We start from the raw sequence: 22709 nt of genomic DNA, 5'->3' as shown, positions 1-22709 counted from the left end.
TTGATGGGATAAGGTCCGAGATATCTGGGACGAAAGACCCAAGGTCCTTTTAATGGTATATTTCTGGCAGCCAACCATACTTTGTCCCCAATTTCATAATGTGGAGCTTCCTTTCTATGCCTGTCAGCAAACTTCTTTTGTTGTTCCTTGGCTTTAGTTGAATTCTTGGTTGCTTCCTTAAGAGTTTGAGTAATTGTCTTATGTAGAGAGGTGATTGCCGGCATTTCTAGCTAGTCAAGCGGGTCAAAGGAGGACATCCGGGAATGCCGTCCATTCATGATATAGAATGGGGTTTGTCCAGTACTGGTGTGGATAAGAGTTATTGTATGCAAATTCGGTTAACCAAAGAACGTCCTTCCAGGATCCTTCCATCTGCTGCAACATGCATCTCAGGTGTTGCTCTAACGTCTGATTAGTCCTCTGTCTGGCCATCAGTTTGGGGATGTGACTGGTGGACAGGCAAAGATCGATCTGCGCTATTTTACAACAACTCTTCCAGAAGGCTGAGACAAATTGCGATCCTCGATCACAAATCTGTACCGAAGGGAAACCATGTAGTTTGATTACTTGTTCTAGGAATACAGTAGCCAGAGTTCCAGCATTAGGAAGTCCTTTTAGTGGAATAAAGTGTGCCATCTTGGAGAATAAATCTACCACCACTAAAATTGTGTTGAAGCCATCGCAGGGAGGCAAATCTGTCATGATGTTCATGGATAACGTATGCCAAGGAACTGGTGGTATCGCCAGAGGATGCAATAATCCTGCGGGACTTGACTTTTGGGATTTCTGTTGTGCACAAACTCTGCAGGTTGCAATGAATTGGGCCACGTCCTTTCTCCAGGATGGCAACCAATAATTCTTCCTGGTTTTAGCTCGTGTCTTAGTAATCCCGGGATGTCCCTCCACTAATGACTCGTGGTAATTAGCTATAACCCTATTCTGAGTTTCTTTGTCTTTAATATATAGTCTCCCCTGGAAATAGGGTAAATTATCCATGATGGAGTACTGGTCTCCCTTGTCTAACCATTCTCGTTGGGCGGTTTGGTCCATTTGAGACTGGAGGTCGACCTTCAAATCTTCCCAGCAGGCAGTTACTGCGATCTGATTTTGGATTTGCTCTTCCGGAATTATGGGTACTGGTTCTGATGGTATAAAAGCGTCTTTGTCTTCTCCCACCACTCTCTTTGACCACTTAGCAAGCCCCGCCCACCTGGTTCCTTCCTGTTTGGCGCTCTTTTTCACCACTTAGCAAGCCCCGCCCACCTGGTGCCTTCCTGTTTGCCGCTCTTTTTCACCACTTAGCAAGCCCCGCCCACCTGGTGCCTTCCTGTTTGCCGCTCCTTCTCCCTACTTAAGGAGCCCTCCAGCCTCTTTTCCCTTGCAGATGGGGAGCAGGTGCAAGTGGATCTAGGTCACCTGGCCTAAGCCACGCCCACCTGGTGCCTTCCTGCCTGCCGCTCTTTTTCACCACTTAGCAAGCACCACCCACCCTCTTAGCCCTGCCTCTTCCTTCCTGCTCCTAACTATTAGATTAAGCGAAGGGCAGACGAAGAAAAGGGGAATTCCTGTTTGGACCAGGAGGACCCAGGGCCCGACCCCCTGCTCCGACAGCAGGTAAGCATGCACCAACATGTGTTACTCCCTCTGTCCCCAATGGCCATCCCACCCCCTCTGGTCCCCCCCATGATGTTCCCTTGTCCCCCCCACCATTCTCGCACACAGGTGTTGCCTATTTTGCTTGATTTTTCTACCCTGCTTCCCCCCTCACCCTCCTCAAGACTACTTCTGGCGGAGTCTGTCCTGATATATTCTGGTTTCACCGTCTTGTGGCCAATGCTGGATTTTACTTTTATGGACTTCATTCATTCATGGTGCGTCACCCTTTCTCAACTCTCATGCTGAACTTCTTTTGCATCTTGTACTCATGGTGGCCCTGAATCATGCTGTTCCCATCTTCATCTTGTATCCTGGCTTGCAACATTATGTGTTACTACTGACTTCCGCAATTGTATTCACTCTCCCCTCTTGCTTCTCCACTCTTTTGACTGCTAACTCTCTGTTCTCTTTTCCCTTCTCCCTTTTCCTATCTCCTTCCCTTACTTTCTTCTATGCACTTACTCTATCAGAATTGTCCCTGGACCTAGTATGATAGCAACCACGTCTGTCGTCTCCTCCCTCCCCTTACTGGTTCTTTCCTCCCCACCCCCCCCTCCAGCACCATCTGAAATGTCGTCAGGCCTAATATGATAGTCGCTTGTTTTGTTCCTCCCCTACCATTCTGCACCCCTCTCCCTCATCTGTTGTTACCAGAAATGTTGTCAGGCTTAGTACGGTAGTCGCCTGTCTGTTTCCATTTCCTTCCCACTCTCCCCCTCCCTTTCTTATCTATGTTTTAGCTCTTGCACTATCTGAAATGTCGTCGGGCTGAGTACGATAGTTAATTTCACATCCGTACTGTTCATGGCCTGTAAGAATGTCATTGTTTTTTCCCTTATTCCCTCCCTTGCCTTGAAGCGCTTTGAAACACATTGTCTATAGGCGCTATATAAATAAACTATCATATCATATCATATCCCAATCGCAACAGAGGGTTTGCTTTTCCGTTACACACCCCTGGTCGGTATGTGATCACAAAATCGTACTCCACGAAGAAAAGAGCCCAGCGAAGCTGACGAGAAGATTGGGCCTTGGCCTTTTTTAAATATTGCAAATTAAGGTGATCCGTGTTAACGATGACAGTATGTCTGGCTCCCAGGAGGTAGTGTCTCCAGGTTTTAAGGGCTCCTTCGATCGCCAATAATTCTTTGTCGGTTATGGCATAGTTAATTTCTGGTGCTGTAAACTTACGGGACCAAAATACGATGGGATGTAACTGCCCCGTGTCCGGGTCCCTTTGTGATAACACTGCCCCCATAGCCACACTGGAGGCATCGGACTCAACTACATAGGGTAGATCTGGACGAGGATCCCGAAGAACGGGTGCTGAAGTGAAAGCCAATTTCAATTCCTGGAAGGCCTTTTCAGCGTCGGGAGCCCAAGAATACTTTTTGTTCTTTCTTAGTAAAGAAGTGATAGGATGAACGATTTGAGAAAATCCCGGGATGAATCGCCGGTAGAAATTGGCAAACCCGAGTATGCTCTGCACTCCCTTGGTCGATGTCGGGGATGGCCGCTGAAGAATAGCTTCCACCTTACGAGTGTCCATGCGCACCCCTCGTGAGGTAAGCATGAAGCCCAAGAACTCGACTTCCGTGACATGGAAAAAACATTTTTCCAATTTGGCAAACAGCCGATGCTTACAGAGTTTTTCCAGAACGGCCCTTAGATGGCCCACGTGATCTTCCTTGGATGCTGAATAGATGAGGATGTCGTCGATGTAGACCAGGACACAGGCGTCCAGCAGTTCATGGAGTACATCGTTCATAAAGAACTGGAATGGAATGCTGCTGGTGCGTTGCATAACCCAAAGGGCATGACCTGGTACTCGAAAAAGTCTGTATTTGGTTCAGAATGCCATCTTCCATTCGTCACCTTTCTTTACCCTTACCAAATGGTAAGCTCCTCATAGGTCCAATTTTGTATAGATTTGAGCATTCTTTACTTGGTCAAGCAGTTCGGGAATGAGTGGCAGAGGGTATCTATTCTTCACGGTAATCTGGTTTAACGCCCTATAATCTATACAAGTTCTGAGGTCCCCTTCCTTCTTTGGCACGAAGAAGAGAGCTGAGGAGGCTGGGGACTTGGACGGGCGGATGAACCCATTAACTAGGTACTGATCTAGATATGGTTGACAAAAATACAAGTGAACGGGTCTATGTGACAAGCATGCCCTCTTACTGTTCATTCACAGTTCACACAAAAATTCAAGTAACACACCTAAGTTTTTACAATACTTATTTTTGTACTTTATCGCATCTACTTGCTTTTTGGTGTAGGTATATTGCTGAACATCATTGGTTACATGGTAAAGCAATATAAATCTGCACAATAAAACAGAAGCATGTTTGAAATTCTTGCACATACGACTACACAGTTAACATAAAACAGTTTCTACTGTCGATACATGAAGAGAACGACCGGGGTCATATCACATGAACAACTGGAACAAGCATACAATATGTATATCGGTACAATACAGTGAAAAAGACATTTGTGACACTGTGGTTAGAAAAAAGTTTGTCTATACCAAGATGTTTCGGCCTTGTATAGTTGCTATATGCGCCATTTCCTTCTTAAGGCCTTCGTCAGGACGGGGGAAGACTGTGTTGTCAAGATATTCAGATAGTGCTGAAAAAAATGAACGAGGTAAAGTAAGAGGAGTGCTAAGGGCATGATTTCAAAGTGTAATGCAATCACTCAGTGTCTACTGTGAAGCAGGTAGACACAGCTTACCTGTGGGACGTAAGTGAAACCACAGGCGTAACGAGGAGAATTCAAGGACCAGCAATGTCCCATCGATGGTGGTCTCAGTGGACACCTATAAAAAAAGGGGAAATTTGAATAGGAGAGCTAAGGTTTTTGTCCTATTCTATTCCAAAAGCACTTTTTAGTTGTGCTATATACAGTTTGAGTAAATAAAAGCAAAAAACAAGCTTACCTAAACATAGGTAGCATTGGAATTGCAGTCACATCAATTGTATCATTGGACTGGATCCAGAAAAAACATGCCCTAAAAAGAGGGTACAAGATAAGTTGGCAGGCTGCTATTATTCAATGCTCGTCTGCACAATCTGCTGAAAATACTGCAGAACAATCAATTTACACCTGTGGAGGCACTCGTCTGTGTGCCGTTGTGGGGGCATTGAAAACTTAGTTCCCCAGGGTTCCTGTACTATATCAGGATGAGCGGAGCATTGTAGTCTAAGCTCTTTCTTTGCAGGCACGGCGATCCAGCGATGCGGAAGCCGTTGCTAGGTCACGTTGCTTTAAATACCGGCGGCCATCTTAGAACGGTGTGCACGGCTAGGTTGGTTGTACAAGGCACAACTGCCCATTGAATTTGAAAATTCGCAAATTATTTGTTGAGACTCCTCTAAAGAGGCCTGAACTTTATGCCAGCTCAAAAAGCCCAACCGTTTGAAACAGAATTAGAACTTTGCAGATCCTTCAGAAACATCCGCCTCAAGTATCTTTTTTAGATTTATCTACCAGCGACCAAAGGGGCATCAAGTGAAGAGGAACCCACCAAACGAGATTACACCACCGTACTAAAACAAAAATCCTCTTTTTCTCCACCACCCCACACCATTCTGTGTGAGATCGAAGCCTTCAAAAGAATAGTAACTAGGACAGTCATGGCAGGTTTTTCCAAACAGAACTTTTACCAGGATAATCTTGACCAAGAAGAAAGAATAGCATTGAAATTTTTACAAACGGATAAATCAATCACGATCAAACCGGCCGACAAAGGCAGCGGCATAGTAATTATGGATACCGTCGACTATGACACTGAATGCTTACGTCTATTCAGCGACCGAGGAGCCTATAGGCCTTTAAATCACGATCCAACTAGAGATCTACAAGAGGAAATCAAAAGCCTAACCCAACACACCTTTGAAGAAGGCTGGATTTGCGAGGATGAACAGCATTTTCTGAATAAAGCATATCCACGGACACCGGCCTTTTACATTCTACCCAAAATTCATAAAGATGCCATAAAACCCCCAGGGAGACACATTGTTTCCGCATGTGACTCACTACTCGAACCTCTTTCCCTTTTAAACTGATTTTTTCCTAAAACCTTTTGTTGTCCAGATGCCTTCCTATCTAAAAGACACCATTAACACCATTATCTTACTCGATCATGTGCACTTAAGACAAAATAGCCTACTCGCCACTATGGACGTCGAAGCGCTCTACACTTCAGTCCCACAAGCTGAAGGCCTAGAAGCCATTCGAGAGGTCCTTAACCAGAGAAGTAACATCACTTTGACCCCCACAGAATTCGTTCTGGAATGCACAAGATTGGCTATGTCTGAAAACATTGTCTTATTTAACAATCAGATCTATAAACAAACTAAAGGGGTCAGCATGGGGGCCACCTTCGGCCCTGACATCGCCAGCTTTTTTATGGCACAATATGAAAAAATCAACATTTTCTCAAATGAGAATCCGTTTCTACCACACATCGGTCTGTGGAAATTCTACATAGACAATGTAATAATGATATGGAATGGATCATTGATTGAACTACAGAGCTTCCACCAGTGGATCACCCGACGTAACCCACACATTAAGTTAACTATGCAATGGGATTACCACCAAATTGATTTTCTTGATCTTCATATATACAAGACAGGGGAATATTTGAAGACTGAACTCTATCGCAAACCAACGGACCGTAACAGTTTATTACATTTCCAGAGTTATCATCCACATGGCCTCAAATACAATCTGCCATATAGCCAATTCTTACGGATCTGGAGAAATTGCACTGAAGTAGAGAGATTCAGAAAACATGCAGAAGACCTACATACCAGACCGTCTGAAAGAGGATACCCGCGAAAGGCGATCAGAGATGCCAAAAAAACAGCTACCCATACCCCCATAGATATTTGTTTAGAAGTCAAGCCCAAAAAAGAACTTGATAGGCTGGTTTGTGTCACCACATGTAGTCCACTAAGTAACATGTTACAGAAGACCATTAAGAAAAACTGCATTTGGTGAAACAAGCAGGGACACTGAGCAAAGTCCCCTGTTTTACGTTCAAGAAGAATAAAAATCTAAAAGACTCTTATTCACACTTTTCTGGAACCAGCCTCACACGTCAACAACACACTGTGGAACCTTACCCCAGTTGTAGGACATTACAAATGTGGGAAATGCATGGCATGTGCCCTCACCTTACAGATAAAAGTATTCTTGACAAGAATGTCAAGTGGACAATGAAGGCACAGACCAGCTGCAATACCAAAGGGGTTTTCTATATCATTGAATGCCCATGTGGCCTCCTATGTGTAGGCAAAACCATCCACCCAATCAAGATGCGTATATCAGAGCACCGATCGTGCATCAGGAATAAGATCCCAGACAAACCTCTAGTGGATCATTTACCCAGAGGAATCATAAGGACACAGACCTGAGATGGTTTGTCATTCAAAAATTGACACCAACAACAAGAGGATATCTCAACAAGACCTTGACTCAATTAGAACAGAGATGGGTCCATAAATTAGACACTGTACAATCGGGCCTTAACATATGTCGAGTGGAAATCCTTTTTATGATCCCACACAGTCATCCTCTAGATTACTAAATTGATTTTGCTAGCAGACCTGTGTTCTCCATTGAGACCTTGCATGCCACAAGATTCTATATGACAATCCAACATCATGTTTCTTTCTTCTTTTAAAAAAGTTGTGTGTGTTTGTCACCAGACTGGGGACCCTTAATGAGACCCCACAGTTTGCATCACTGTTTAACATCATGTGGTATGCCCGCTCTCAATAGATATACTGAGCCCTCTTTCTTATGGGTATTATTTTGGTTGATGAGGAACATGCAACCATTTGTTGTGTTCTGTCTCACATAGATGAAGTTATATCCAGGGCCCCACACATTGTTTTTTCCAGGTTCCCCTCCCCGAGTGATTCTCCTGGGACACGCGCTCCCAGTGTCGGCATTCGAGATATGCTTAGACATGAGGCGCCGTGCAATTTATACAGTGGTTTTGTATACATGCTGTCACTATGGCAACAGCTGTACACACTTGCCATTACACCACTCTGCCATAAGACAACACAATCAGCTCACACGATCTGATCATTTGATCAACTACTGTCACTATACGGGGCCTCCCTCACTTGAGACGCTACGGGGCCACACAATTGCATTATGTCGCAGGGTGCACGCTGCTCCATTACCATGGCAACGGGCCTATATACCCGTTTTATTTTCACTACAATTATACAATTGACTACATCATCTACAACAAATAATTAATGAATTTTCGATTTCAATGGGCAGTTATGCCTTGTACAACCGACCTAGCCGCGCACACCGTTCTAAGATGGCTGCCGGTGTTTAAAGCTACGTGACCTAGCAACGTCGTCCGCATCGCTGGATCGCCGTGCCTGCAACCAAAGAAAGAGCTTCGACTACAATGCTCCGCTCGTCCTGATATAGTACAGGAACCCTGGGGAACTACGTTTGCAACGCCCCCACAACGGCACACAGACGAGTGCCTCCACAGGTATAAATTGATTGTTCTGCTGTATTTTCAGCAGATTGTGCGCACGAGCATTGAATAATAGCAGCCTGCCAACTTATCTTGTACCCTCTGTTTAGGGCATGTTTTTTCTGGATCCAGTCCAATGATACAATTGATGTGACTGCAATTCCAATGCTACCTATGTTTAGGTAAGCTTGTTTTTTGCTTTTATTTACTCAAACTGTATAAAGCACAACTAAAAAGTGCTTTTGGACTAGAATAGGACAAAACACTTAGCTCTCCTATTCAAATGTCCCCTTTTTTTATAGGTGTCCACTGAGACCAGTATCGATGGGACATTGCTGGTCCCTGAATTCTCCTCTTGTTACGCCTGTGGTTTCACTTGCGTCCCACAGGTAAGCTGTGTCTACCCGCTTCACGGGAGACGCTGAGTGATTTCATTACACTTTGAAATCATTCCCTTAGCACTCCTCTTACTGTACCTCATTCATTTTTTCAGCACTATCTGAACATCTTGACAACTCAGTCTTCCCTGTCCTGATGAAGGCCTTAAGAAGGAAATGGTGCATATAGCACCTATACAAGCCCGAAACACCTTGGTGTAGACAAACATTTTTCTAACCGCAGTGTCACAAATGTCTTTCACTGTATTGTACCGATATACATATTTGTATGCTTGTCCCAGTTATTCATGGGATATGACCCCTGTGGTTCTCTTTATGTATTGACAGTAGAAACTGTTTTATGTTAACTGTGTAGACGTATTTGTGCAAGAATTTCAACTTGCTTCTGTTTTATTGTAAAGATTTATATTGCTTTACTATGGAACCAATGATGTTCAGCACTATACCTAAACCAAAAAGCAAGTAGATGTGAAAGTCCAAAAATAAGTATTGTAAAAAGTTGGGTGTGGTACTTGAATTTCTGTGTGAACTGTGAATGAACAGTAAGAGGGCATGCTTGTCACATAGACCCGTTCACTTGTATTTTTGGTAACCATTGAGCCTTCCTGGGCAGAATAGGGTCTTTCCAGGAGCCCTTGTTCATAATCTGATCTAGATATGTCCTTAGGTGCTGATTTTCTTGCTCAGTCAGAGCGTAGATTCTGCTGCAGGGAATTTGTGCCCCTGGGACCAGATCGATTTAGCAGTCGTAAGTTCTGTGTGGAGGAAGGGTGTTAGCTTGTTCCTTTTGGAACACATCCAGAAAATCTTGATATTCGGAAGGTAATCAACCAGAAATTCCTAGGGTGGGTTTACCCCTGAGTTGTAGATTCCTCACATCCCCATGGTAGCAGCTCTTTGAACATTCTTGAGAGAAAGTCGGCTTTCTTGTGTGCCAGTCAATCCTTGGGTTAAGGGTTTCAAGCCACATCATTCCTAGGATAATTTGGAACTGGGGGTCCCTATAAGATCAAACGAGATGCTTTCCCGGTGACCATCCTGACATGTCCGCATTACCTTATCGGTGTGTTGAGTTACTGGCCCCGAAGACAGCTTAGAGCCATCCACGGGAGTAACGTTTTGCGAGTGTGATTTTTGCTGAAGTTGAAGGCCTATCCGTGTGGCCAAATTCTGATCGATGTAATTTCCCACCGCACCACTATTGATGTAGGCTTCTAGAGCATGTACTCTCGACAGTTGTTGGTGATGGCTTATTAATGCCAGGATGACCAGGTGTGAGGTCTGTACAATTTTCTTATTTCTTCTCGACAAGTGGACCCCTACGCTTGCCGGGCGTTTGAGTTTTCCGACTTCTGTTCTTTTTCTTCGTTATCATTGTCCGTGACACCTACCATCTTCTTGGGAGGTTTAATAGGGCAATCTCGCAAGAAATGTCCAGCCTTTCCGCAATATAGACAAAGTTGTTGTTGTCTCCTTTTTTTCCCCCCTTAGCCTTGGAAACGGGAGTTCGTAATCCTCCAATTTGCATAGGTTTGGTGGTTTCATGAGCCCTGGTTTGATTGTCCCGGGGTCGCACGTAAACTGATTTCCCTTCCGCCCTCGTGCGGTCCATTTTTCGGTCTTGCAACCAGTGGTCCGATTGCACAGTTAGATTGATATATTCCGCACAACACTCGGGCGGATTGACCACTTGAGTTAGTACGTCTTTTAACCCACCACGTAGGCCCCGATTTTAAAAAAAAAAAAAAAAAAAAAAAGTGTGGTCCGTTTCTCCTCAGGCCAGTTAGTCTGTGCAATGAGACGGTTGAAGGTGGCAATGTAAGTCAATAAGTCATGGTTTCCTTGGTAGGCGTGGCTTAAGAGCCATGTAAAAGGACGTGTTCCCAAAGGAGCTCCCTCCGATCCTCCACTGATCTGGACAAAAAGAGCCCAAGGCACTGCAAGTTATGGTTTCCTTGTCTAAGGGATAGTAGTTTGTTGTCTAATGCTTGTCCTTGGGTGTGCCTGGCAAACAATTTTTCCAGTTTCCGTTGGAATTCCCCAAAGTTCCGAAGTATTGGATCATCCTGGGTTACTAATCGTATGGACCAGTCAGCTGCACAGCCTCCCAAATAGGAAAGTACAAAGGTCCCCTTGCGCTGTCGTTAGGGAAGGCTCCTGGTCAGCACAAAAAGTGGAGACGGCACTGGTTCATGAACACAGCATATCTGTTCGGGTCACCGAAGAATCGTTCTCGTGGAGCCAGTGGAAATGCCCCTGGAAGTACCACTTGCACTGGTGGTGATGGTTGAGGCAAAGGAGTTGGTGCCATCCCGGGTAACGGAACTTGTCCTGCACATGCTTGGAGCATTTGCCTTGCCAAATCATCTCGGGCTACAGTAAGGTGTCTCCTCAAGGAACAAGTCTTTTGTCTTGAGGCATGCACTTCAGCCCGAAGCTCCCCCAGTAATTGGGCTAACTGGTCGGTTTCAGAGGTTTCCATAACGCCCAGGCAGAGATTCGGAGAGGCTTTGCGTTCTGACTCACCTGGTCTCTGCAGGGACGTTGGGGCACGGTTGGGGCACTCCCTCGATTTCTATCCCTTGGATAGACTCCCTCCCACAGCTGCTGCTGAGCCTGCCGTTCTGGACGCTGGTTTTGCCCCTGAGAGAAGATGAGAGGCAATGAGAATGGCGTGGTGGTGTCGTGAATTCCTTCGACCCTCGCGTTCCAAAATAAAGTGCGCAAGCGTTTTCCCATGCAAGCTCACCTGTGGTTTTGTAACGCTGAGCTCTCCGCCCTGCTTCGTGTAGCAGGAGTGCGTAGAGTGGACCTAGTTGCTTCACTAGTCCGTGGAAGTGGTGATCCAGACCGGCTGCTACCAATCCACTTAGAAGGTAAGTCTTTAGGTTATGATTAATGTTCGTTTTCTTTATAATGTATTTTGCCTTGATTATTAATAGTAATTCTTGCATTGTCTTATCTCTTTCCCAATAGGTGTGAAAATGGCCAATCAGAGCCGTGGAGCGAGTCCGGGGGTTCCCTTGAGGATGATGGAGCTCCCGAATTTGCTGGTAAATTGACCTTTATAATGGAACTCTAGACTCGGGTATGGCGCGGCCAAGCGTTAGTTATTTATAAGGTGTCTAACCTGTTGTGTTCCTTTTCCCTTGCAGGAGAAGACTGGCGGCATAGAGCGGAGTTTGGAGGCTCGGGAGCTGCTCCATGACTGCAGGATGAAGGTACCATGAAGATGAAGAAAGGAAGTGGAGCTCCGTGCTGCTGGAAGCCCGGATCAGGTGGGGAAAGGCTCTGACTCCAATAGCAATGGGATGCAGGTAAGATGCGCGCACATCGATGGAGCACCTGGAATCAGGTAAGGAGCTCCTTCAGCGATGGAGTAGCTGGAATCAAGTAAGATACGCCTTCAGCGATGGAGTACCTGGAATCAGGTAAATGGCGTCTTCAGCGATAGAGCAGCTGGAATCAAGTGGATGCACGACGAGATGAAGAAGGACAGCGGTAAGCGTTACGCTGCTGAAATCAGAATAACGCGAAGCGGAGGTATGTGGGTGAGTTGGCCTTAAATAGGCTGGCCCTGGCCCCTCCCTTTGGCCCCCCCCCTTGTGGCTCCACCTTGCCCCTCCCAGGGACTCTTGCACATGCCTTCCAATGATGGTTTATGGCCACACCCGGCACTGATGCACGTGCCTTAGGCACAGAGTGTGCAAAGCACACTTTTCCATGAGCCTGGTGCCAGAGGTGCCAGGACTGGGTCCATTTAGGCCCTAGGGGTAATGAAGGCCTGGACCCTTGTCCAATGGCCATGACACCGGGAGTGTTCTCTGGAGTGGTTGCCCTAGTCACTGCCCGATCTCTCCACTCCCCATTACTGTAGGGTTGTCATCCCATCCATACGTATTAAGAACAGCCACTGCTATCCAGGAAGGGTGTTAGAATAAAAGGGGCTTCAGCAGATGCCTACCCCACCTCCAACAGCATTCACAAACCACTGATACGTAGCCAGCGGTCTTTGAGAGATATGTGCTGCAGCGGGAGCTTCTCATCACAACACACACTCCTGAAGTTGGCAAACGCAGGCTAACTACATCCATCGAACTTAGCGTTTTGCGCTTATCTGTTTTTCCATTCAGCAAAGCCCTATGAAGAGAAAAGCATGCACAAGGCCCAGTCTTCCAAAGCAGGTTCAACTGGGCACATTCCAAGATGGCACTGACGCACCGCTGAGGTTGATTTGGGCCAGAGAGCAGACTGTCCAAATACAACTCGACTACTGCACTCTGCCAATCAACTGGCCGCAATATCTCAAGGCCTTTAAAAGCAGACCGATGTGGAGTATTTAAGGAAGGCGTGATATCCACAGTAAGACGGACATAGGTGACCACAGTTGAAGGGGGTTTATTGAATTTAAACAAGGGTTTGAAAACGCCTATCTAATCCTAAATCTACGGATGGGAACAAGCTACGACCATCAAATATTAAAAATGAAGTCCTCGTAATGTCTTGTCAAAATAAAAGGACCTATACTAATTAATATATTGCCAATCCTTACCTCTAAATACAAATAGTGGGGGAAACAATGTTATGAAAAAGAAAGAAGTGTTCACAAAATAATATGCCAATATGTTCAGGCCATTGGCCTCCCTTACCCATGTTTTCAGCAGGGTACAAGGTGGTACACTCAAGCTCAGCACAGTCTCTGGCTTCTCTAGCAAGAGGATACAGTTCAATCATTAGCCTCAGGGACATCCGTGCCCAAGTCCCTTTGCCTTTCAAAGTCTCTTCACTCAGAGGGCATGATGCGAAAAACAAACAAAGTTCTTTTCCTTTTCCAGATTTCCACAAGTATTCTATTTCTTAGGCGATTCACTATTCACTTCGGATCCCCCACGGCCAGGCTCAGATCCTCTCGACACAATGTTCGTAAATTATTTATGCATTCAGTTTCTCGTAGGATATTCTTTCTCGGGTGACTCACAGTTCACCCCAGATCCCCCGCATTTGGGCACATATCTCGGATCCTCCTCAGTCGGGCTCAGATCCTCTTTCTCACACTGTTCAATTAGTCTGCCTCACCCTGGTTCGGACCAATTTATTTATCAGCTATCGAAGACTTTCGAAAGTTCACAGAATTTTGCTTGACCCATTGCAGGACCACTTCAATTTCACAATCCTTTATCACTCTTCACATTTGCCACCTTTCAGCTGGCTGCCTAACAGAAACTTTCGAATGAGCACCCATGTGGTGCCGGACCACTCAGTCTACAGTATTGTATCTTGGCTTCAAAATTCAATCACTCATCCACTATTTTAAATTGTGTTCGGGTCGCTTGCCACATATGCCGCATACACTGTTCTCTTCAGTTTTCACCATACAATGTTGCTGCTTGCAACCTTGGCTTCAACACAGACCAGTCTGTTATCAGTCTCCCCGCTCACCGGCTGTGCTGACTTCACTGGCGCTGCTTTGTTGCAGGAGCCAAGGACAGTACCACAGTGGCAAACTATTCTCCCCACCTTGACTATCGACACGGGAGAGCCCCGGGTACCTCCAACACAATACAGAATCCTTCAGCCTTGGTTCCTGGTTTCCTATTATCGAAGGTTCATGAAAGTAACGGTCGTCCATTGAAAAGGTCAAGGGCACTTCCCTCCTTGCAATCCTCTTTGTTTTTGCCGTCTTTTGCCTTGTATTAAACTGCCATCTTGGAACTGCTGCATCCTCATGTGCTTTGCCATGCTAAGAGTGTGCTCCCGTGCTCCACCTTTTTTTTTGTTGTGGGGACGTGTAGGGGAAGTCAGGTGTGTGCAATGGTCCGCAGTAATTACCTGACCATTGTATTGGGACATGCCAGGTATATGGCTCGGGCTAGTCCGTTTTCTCTTGTAGTTAGCTGTCCGTGTTGGGAAAGAAGGGGGGTGGGGTCGAGTTCCTAAGTATCCTACTTGGTAGGATGGGGTAAAGGTGTTCTAGGGAGGAGGATACCGCGTCTCGCCATCCGGTGTCCCACTTCCACTCCCTGAGGACCCCTCACCCAGGTGATCCTCCCACACTGGTCCACCCCCAGGAACTGGATCCAAAAGCAATGGCTGTGTCCTGGCCACCTGGATGACAGATCCCCGGCGACTAGCGGGTGAGACACCATCAGGTGTCTCACAATTATGCAGGACGACAAACCGCACTCTGTGAAATAAGGGAGGAAATCGGCAAACGGAAGAAACTGCGTTCTATATCCCAAGACTACCAAGGAACAAGGGATGATCCACGGAAGCACACAGCATCATGCACTATAACCCAAGACTCCTAAGGAACCAGGGGCGATCCCTTGAGCACAGCGGGTCCACAGAAAGACACTGCTTGTCAGGCCCTATACAGACCCTCCAGCTTATAGCGATTTTGCGATCCCGCAAAATGCAGCGAAAACGGCCGTTTTTGCGGCATTTTGAAATGAAATGCGCTAACACATCTCATCGCTTGCGCCCCAAAAAGTGCAGCCCAATCCACAAGGAACACATGAATGGGCACATTTTATATGCGCACCCATTCAGATGGCCTTTTTCACCTCCTTGATCTAATAAAGTGGCGTTTCTGTCAGTTTAAAAGCGCATCCCTCATTTCCAAGCAAGATGCACTTTTAAATATGCAGAAATTGTAGGCAACCCTACGCGCAGGGGATGTGGGGCTGCCACTGCATGATGCATGACAGGGTCTTTCCTGACCCTGTCATGCATTTCTTTTAAGGTATGAACCGCTGCTGTGTCGCTTGCATTTCAGTTCCTCAAACAGGATAAAAATGCATTTTTTGGGTCGCATTTTACAGCGGAAGGCACCTGGAGGGCCTGTCCCTGTGAAAGGCGCTGGGAGCTTGCAGAAGACTGTCGGGAGAGCGATTCTATTCAAAGTACTGCCCATTTTGATGACAAAAATGTATCGAATGTTACAATTTGACCTATTTCGTCCAGTACTATTCAATCAATTTTTTATAAATACTGAACATGTGTTGCAAGGGTGTCACCCGCTCCCCATGTTCAGTATTTTTGGTCTAGGGTGGTCGCAGAAGTGTTTTGCCCTTTTTCCTCAAAATTGGAGGCAGGGACAGATAAAAAGAAAATAACGAAAAATGGAACCTGCAGAGTCGGATCCGACCTGCGTTAGAGGGACGGCTCTGGCACCGCAGGGTTGCAGGGGAAGCGGCAGCAACCAAGCAGTTAAGTAGGGGAGGGAGTGTGGTAGTGGTGAAAGGTACATTTTGGGTTGTTTGGCTGAAGTGCAAATCAATTGGCAGCGAAATTGACTACGGTCAATTCCACCGCAAATAATTACACTTCGGTCAAACAAACCAGAACACCATTCAAGGCAGCTGGCCAGTGCACAATTTGCGCTACAGCACAAGCCTATGGAAATGCGCTGGTCACCTTTGAGAATAAGGTGACCTGCTCATTTCCAAAAATGGGTTGTCTAAAAATAGCATATCCTCCGTTCTTTTTTTAAATGCCCCATTATTTGAGGAACTGGGTAAAAAAAAAATGGTTACACTATGCGAGAGAGGGAGAGTGATGGGTGAGATGTGAAGTGATAGGCAAGAAAGCAGAGGGAGAGCAGTGGGTCAGAGGAGGAAGCACTGCACAAGAGAGCAGAGGAAGCAGTGAGGCGGTGGACCAGAAATCTGAGAGCGAGCAGATGTACAGAAAGTAGAGGGAGCGTGTGGTCAGTGAGCCAGAAAGCAGAGAGGAAGCGGTTGGCCAGAAAGAGGCAGTGAGCTGCAGATTGGGAAAAAGGATGAGGGAAGAGTGCAATAGAATGGGAGAAAGGATGCAAGATGCAAAATCATCACAAAAGAATGAAGGACTGTATATTGCGGGAGGAATTGTAGAGTGTAAACGTGTGAGTTGGGAGTACGATTTGGAGTGTGGCAGGGGCTGGGCAGTGCAAATTGTCACTTGACAGTGTGACATAGCACGTGAGTATTTGTATGACAGAGTGAGAGGTTAAGGAATTTAAGTTGTGATGGAGAGTTGGTGAGATGTGTGTTGGTGAGAGAGGTGTGTGGGTGTTTGGGGGATTGGAGAACATAGAAGGGGAATATTTTCAGCATTACTATTGATAATGATCAATTTAGTTAATACTATTAAATAGGCATGAACATTGAACCAGAAACATAGCCAAATCAAACACTGTTCTGCCAAGCCAGAGACATCTGGGACTCTTCCTATTAAATTAATACAAAATATACATAATAATGATACCCTGGCTCTCTGGTAGCCTGGCACTCTGCCTATTTCCTGCAATGTGGCAATCTTACACCCTCCAGTTAATACAAAATGTCCCGCAAAAATGCAGCAATAAATAAAGGTTTGTGCCGCAAAACTTGCCATTTCATGCCGCAAAATTTGCCATTTCATGCCGCAAAATCCTGGAAGGTCTGTATAACCCAAGACTTCCAAGAACAGGAAGTAATCCACTGAAGAGCCTATTCCTGTTACTTTGTGCCCTGTACTCAGCTTTGTCCGCATCTGCGAAGCATTAGAGCTCACATAGGCAATGTATGCCTTCATGAACTGTAATCTTTACTTCAAATACAAGCCTCAGATGAAGAGCCAGTCAAGCTCGAAACACGTGTCAGGCTGATCGAACATTCTTGATAAATACCAGACTTTATCTCAAATTTTTGCATTTCTAGCGCAGTGTGTTCTGGGAACCCTCTGTGTATTAATCCACTGAAGAACAGCTTGTCGGTGGTATAACCCATAAGAGCAAAGGAACAGGGAGGGATTCCTTCAGCACAGCACGGCATATCTGGTGCTATAACTACTAGACATCAGGGGTGAAACGGAGAAGCACAAGAATTGCAGAAAACGGGAGGTGAACCTGAGAAAGCATCACTTAACAAGCACTACAGATCAGCTGTGCCATCGCCAAAGAAGGTCAGATGAACCACAGAGGAATGGACACTGCTAGACCCACTGTAGGGAACGACTGCCAAAGTATAATTTTGGAACTGTTCTGATCCTGTGTTACAAAGACTGTTTTCTTCAAATAGACTATGGTCAGCCTGGGGGCTGCAGGTGTCTTAAGATTAAGGTTTTGAAGCAATTTCAATTGTCTCTTCCCAGCACGTTTCCTATAGAACTTCCTTTTTGTGTTTTTAGTTTTTCACAAAGATCCTATATGCGTTCATACAAACCCATCTCTCCACTCCTACTGTTCTGCACTACACCCCTCCTTTTACCACAGTCACCCTCCTTTCACTCTCCTAATCGCCCTTCTCAACTGCTCCTCTATACTCCCACTTAATCTCAGCCACACACTTTACTCACCATATACGTACTTGTACACAAGTACTGCTGCCTTTCACCAACAAATACCTCGCATTGCACACGCTTTCTGAAAGTCTCTGCCATGCTCCGCTCAATTTCCTTGCTCTGCCTGGTCTCTTAGCCTACCTCCTCCTCCTCCTCTCTTGACCTCACCTGAACAACCTGCACGTCCTGGCTCTACAGGTCCCTTTCTAGTCTCTGCTTCCTTCCATTGGCTCTTCGTCTCAACTTGTTCCCCAGATAAATAACTGTCCTGTTCTCCCCCAGGGGCTAGGTTACAGAGATGGAAAGCCATAAAAGGATCTTTGAGCCTCTCCGCCTCTTTGAACAAGGATCCACGGTTTTTTCTCACAATGGGGCCTGATACAGCAAAAGACCAATTCAAAGGTCATAGTGTGTGGCAAATGATGATTCTGATATCCGGTTCATCGCAGGCACTGTGCCACTAGATTGATTTTCACCACCCCATCACTCACCAGTGGGTTGTAGACTCCTTCCTGCGCCGCAAGGACGTCTGGGCTTTTTAGTCCTAAAATGAAAGCGAGAAATAAACTCTTGCAAGCAAAGGTTAAGGTTCATATGGAGTGATTTCAAGTGGTACTTTCCAGTTGTAACCAGGAACATGGGAAAGGGACAGACTGGGCCCCTCCCAATACCTTCACCCAGCTGCTGGGGCAAGACTTTCTCTGGCAAACACCCTTGTAGACCTCCTCCTCCAGATTGGGAGGGGCCCCCATCCCCCTTTGATAGTATCAGGTCACACTACAAAGAGAATAAGAAAGTAGCCATTGTCCCTCGCACTACTCTGGTGATGTGTTAAGATCAGTGACAAAGAGCAGCACCTTCCACAAATGGGACCTCTGTGTAATGTTACATATGGCATATGTTTTATATCCCTGTAAATTGCTAGCTAGGAAAAAAGTTTATATTACAAGAAAAATATTTGTATTTTTAAATAAAAATATATTTTTACTTGCCTTAAAATGCGCCAGTTGAGAATGTGAACTTTGTTTATCCTCCCAAGTGCCAAAATAGGGAGTAAAATATTCTTAGCTCAAATTCATATCTGGAGCCCCAATTGTGGGCCTTTCATTTTACAGCATAAAAAATCTTGGGAGTAGAGTTATGCCATATGTTACAAATGCACCTGCCTGAAGCTTGGGTGCTGCCACCCTCTAATAATGATGGGCCTGGGGAGACCGAGTGAGGGGGATCCCTTGGTTTACCCAACTACACCCCACCACATTCATATGGCGGTGTCTTTTCGATTCCAATTGTAAGCCTGTCCCTTTATGATGGACCCCAAACCCAATCGGGACCTATGAAGTCTGTAGCTGAGGTAAGTGAAAAGATAGAGATGTGTACCAGCAAGGTGAGGCTCCTGTCCCGAGCAACGTATTTTTATGACTTTTGTAGCAGAACACGAACACTGCAAAACCAGGAGTTGACGTATCATGTTTAGTTAATTTAAATGAGTCCAGGATCTGTGGCGGCCCAGAGATTGTGTGGGAAGTATCCCGGGAACTGTGCAGGTATTCACATGGCAGCTTACCAGAAAACATGTGTCCTTCGCACTCAAAGAGCCTACAGAGAAGTGCTGGAACGTAGCGCAGACTTCTCTGGCAGTGTGATTTCTATACTGCAGAATCAAATGCAATTGAAGAAAAAATAACTGCATGCACAAATGGATGTGATGTGGGTAGGTAGAGGTGGTCCCTGGGGTAGCAGTCTGATATCAGTCTTTTTTTTTTTTTTTTACTTTTATTTAGGTAACACGCAGACGGCTAGCACATGACATTCAATCTTTCTCATTAATACAATTATTAACTTTCTTGCAGGTGTAAAATACATTTATGAATCTGGTTATTCAATTACATTTGATCACACTTTACTGCTGTGCTTTTTCCACATATTCCCGGAATGGTCCCCAGATATCCTTGGGTCTACTCATTGCTGCTACTGTTCTGATATATCCCTCCTCCCTCTCATGAGCCATTCGCCTATTGTTGGTGTTGATTTAGATTTCCACTGCAATAATATACACTTCTTTGCTATAACACATCCCATGTTAAAACAGTGTACGAGTTCTGACATTAACCTTTCCGATATCTCCCAACAGGTATTTAAGGGGGAAGAAGGGTGGGAGGGGGATCGCCGTCAATACATGGAGTGCCTCAGCGACTTCCCGCCAGAATAGTATCACTTTTGGGCAACTCCAAAACGTATGAATTGTGACTGCTCCCGCTGCCCTGCATTTCATACATTTTTCTGACGCATCCCAGGAAAATCGTGCCACTTTCTCTGGGGTATAATGCAGTCTATTTAATACTTTAAATTGTATGAGCCGTATGTGCGCATTAAGTGAGACGTCCTTGGTTAGACAGCAGAATCTCTGCCGCTTAGTCTCGTCTATACTTGTTGCAAAGTCCCTGTCCCATTTTCCCTTTGCTCTGTTGTGTTGAACCATACTGTTCTGTATACTCCATACAGCCTTGAAATCAGCCCCTTCCGTTCATCTCCCAGAACTATAACCTTATGCAATCGCAGGGCTCCGGCTCCTGGGGAAACGATAGCCATCTCTTTCGCATAGCCGCCCGCATTCTAAAATATTGCAACATCTTGACTGGGTTATCCCCCAATTTTATCTTGTATTCCTCCTCAGTTACAAATCTTCCCCCTGGATATAGATCTCCCAGCTTCATTACTTTCCCTGGGTCGCACGAGACTTGAAAATCTATATCGAATGTTGGAAGGAGGCCTGGACAGTTCCACAAAGGAATTTTGCTACTGTATGGGGCGGGTATATCCAAGCGTTTAAATATTCGGTGCCATGCGTGTACTGTCGTGCGCACCAGAGCAAACGTACGTGTATCCACATAGTGGTCGTCTAAAATGACCATTTTAAAATCTGTTGGGGCTGTTCCATAGTGCTCCAGGGGTCGGTGTCAGACTGGTATCCAGCCGGTACCAAAATCCTACATAATGAGCCTGCGCTCCAAGATAATATAATTCGAACTCGGGGGCAACTGCCCCCAAGTCGTATTGTTCGGTCAATGTCTCCCAGCTCATGCGGGCCGTCCCACCCTCCTAGACAAATTGTGGTGCCAATGATCAGAGCTTCACAAAGAATGTACGTCCTGGTCATATTGGGATGATATTGAAGTGATATATTCTCTTGGGCTCCACATCTTGAGTAGTGAGATCCTACTGTATAGGGACATTGGGAAATTGGACCATACGTCTAATTCCACTGCCAATGCATTGAAAACGCCTTGTTATTCCTTTCATACAGCAATTTCTGTGTTCGTGATACCATAACACCCAGATATTATAGGCTAGTTTCAGCCCAACGAAATCTGCATAAGTCGTCCAGTTAAGTAGTGCCTTCAGTTCATGGGAACAGCTCCAACTTTGTGGTGTTGATCTTGTATCCTGAGTGACTGGTTTCATATTTGACCCAGGTAACCGCAAATATAAGGGGCCGCGTACAGGGAAATCATCTGTGGGGTCTCCGCTATATGTATCCCTCTTTGCCCATGCCAGTCTCATTTGTCGCGCAAGTAGTTCTATTGTTTGGCGCAAACAGGAGAAGTGAGAACAGGCAGCCCTATCAAGTTCCTCTGTCCAGTGGAATTGACCCTGATATAACCCCATTAGAACAGACTTTAGCCATCGGATTAGTATTAAGTAGTTTCACATACCCACTAAAATGATTCCCCAGCCCAAATCGCTTAAGCACACCAAAAAAAGTTCCAAGACACAGTCGAAAGCTTTTTCAGCATCTAATGAGGCCGCCACTGTTGATGTGTGGGGATCTTTCTGTGAAATAATCCCAAATAAGTGCCGTGGACCTACCAGGAATGAAGCCCGATTGGTTGAGATGTAGCAGAAGGGACATATATGGGAGAAGCCTGCTTGCCAAAACTTTAGCCAGTATTTTTGCATCAGAGGTAATCAGCGACAATAGGCAATATGAGGCTACATCCCTCAGTGGTCTACCTGGTTTCAACAACACAGCTGTAACTGCCTCGTCATTGTCGGTGGGAGATTGCCATCTTTGCATACCTTAAGTTGCCACGGGACAAGGATATTCTTATATGTCTTAATAATTCCATTACCAGCCCATCTGGGCCTGGCGTTATGCCCGAGGCCAGTGAAGAGATGGCCTCTTCTATTTCACCGGTCCATTGAGCGCCTCACGGGCCTCTTTGCCAATATTAGTGAGTGCTATTGCATCTAAAGACCGGTCCACCTCTTCCTTAGTACAGGTATCTGTCCTAGTATACAGTTCCTTGTAGTACTTCTAAACACTGTATTCATCTCTTCTGTCTTTAAGAACCATCCCTCCTCCCCTTCAATGCCTGTGACAATCTGTGTGCCCCTCTCACCTCGCACAACACCAGCTAGGTAGCGTCCAGGCCAATCTTCCTTCCCATTTCTATGGGCTTGGACTGGTTTTGTCATAAGATATGCCTTTTGATCCGCCAGTTTGCAGAACTTCAGCAGGTTCCCCTTGATAATTCCCAGGAGGAGCCTGTCGCCAGTTTTTCCATATTAATTTTCAAGTCTGAACAGTTCCCGCTCTAATTCTCCCAACTCCCTTCTGTTATTTTTTAAGATCCCTGATGTGACCGAGGTCGCTGTGCCCTGTAACCATTCTTTGAATGTTTCCCATACTGTTGTGTATTGTGAGACCGTGCCCCCATTGGTTTTTAAAAAAATCTCCATCTCTTCATGTAGGGCTGACACTAGTGTAGCATTTAATAGAGCCGCTGGCGACATCCTTCATAGTGGTCTGGGTTTTGGCATTGTGTTCA

At 45.7% G+C, this 22709-nt stretch overlaps 1 protein-coding gene and 1 long non-coding RNA gene across 3 annotated transcripts in view; one reads left to right on the top strand and one right to left on the bottom strand.

Moving 5' to 3' along the window:
• The window catches only part of AP1AR (adaptor related protein complex 1 associated regulatory protein), a 391174-nt gene that overhangs the window by 350146 nt on the left and 18319 nt on the right, over positions 1–22709 (top strand). The gene's annotated exons all lie outside the window — the stretch shown is intronic.
• Positions 18369–22709, bottom strand: part of LOC138515892 (uncharacterized) — a 139274-nt gene continuing 134933 nt past the window's right edge. Inside the window, exon 3 of the long non-coding RNA XR_011282178.1 lies at positions 18369–18421. This is a non-coding gene — a long non-coding RNA (uncharacterized lncRNA). The remainder of the gene's footprint in view (positions 18422–22709) is intronic.

The sequence above is a fragment of the Ambystoma mexicanum genome, chromosome 6q, assembly GCF_040938575.1.
Source record: "Ambystoma mexicanum isolate Mex_15411 chromosome 6q, UKY_AmexF1_1, whole genome shotgun sequence".
Lineage (NCBI taxonomy): Eukaryota > Metazoa > Chordata > Amphibia > Caudata > Ambystomatidae > Ambystoma > Ambystoma mexicanum.
This window is presented reverse-complemented; position numbering and strand designations above follow the sequence as displayed.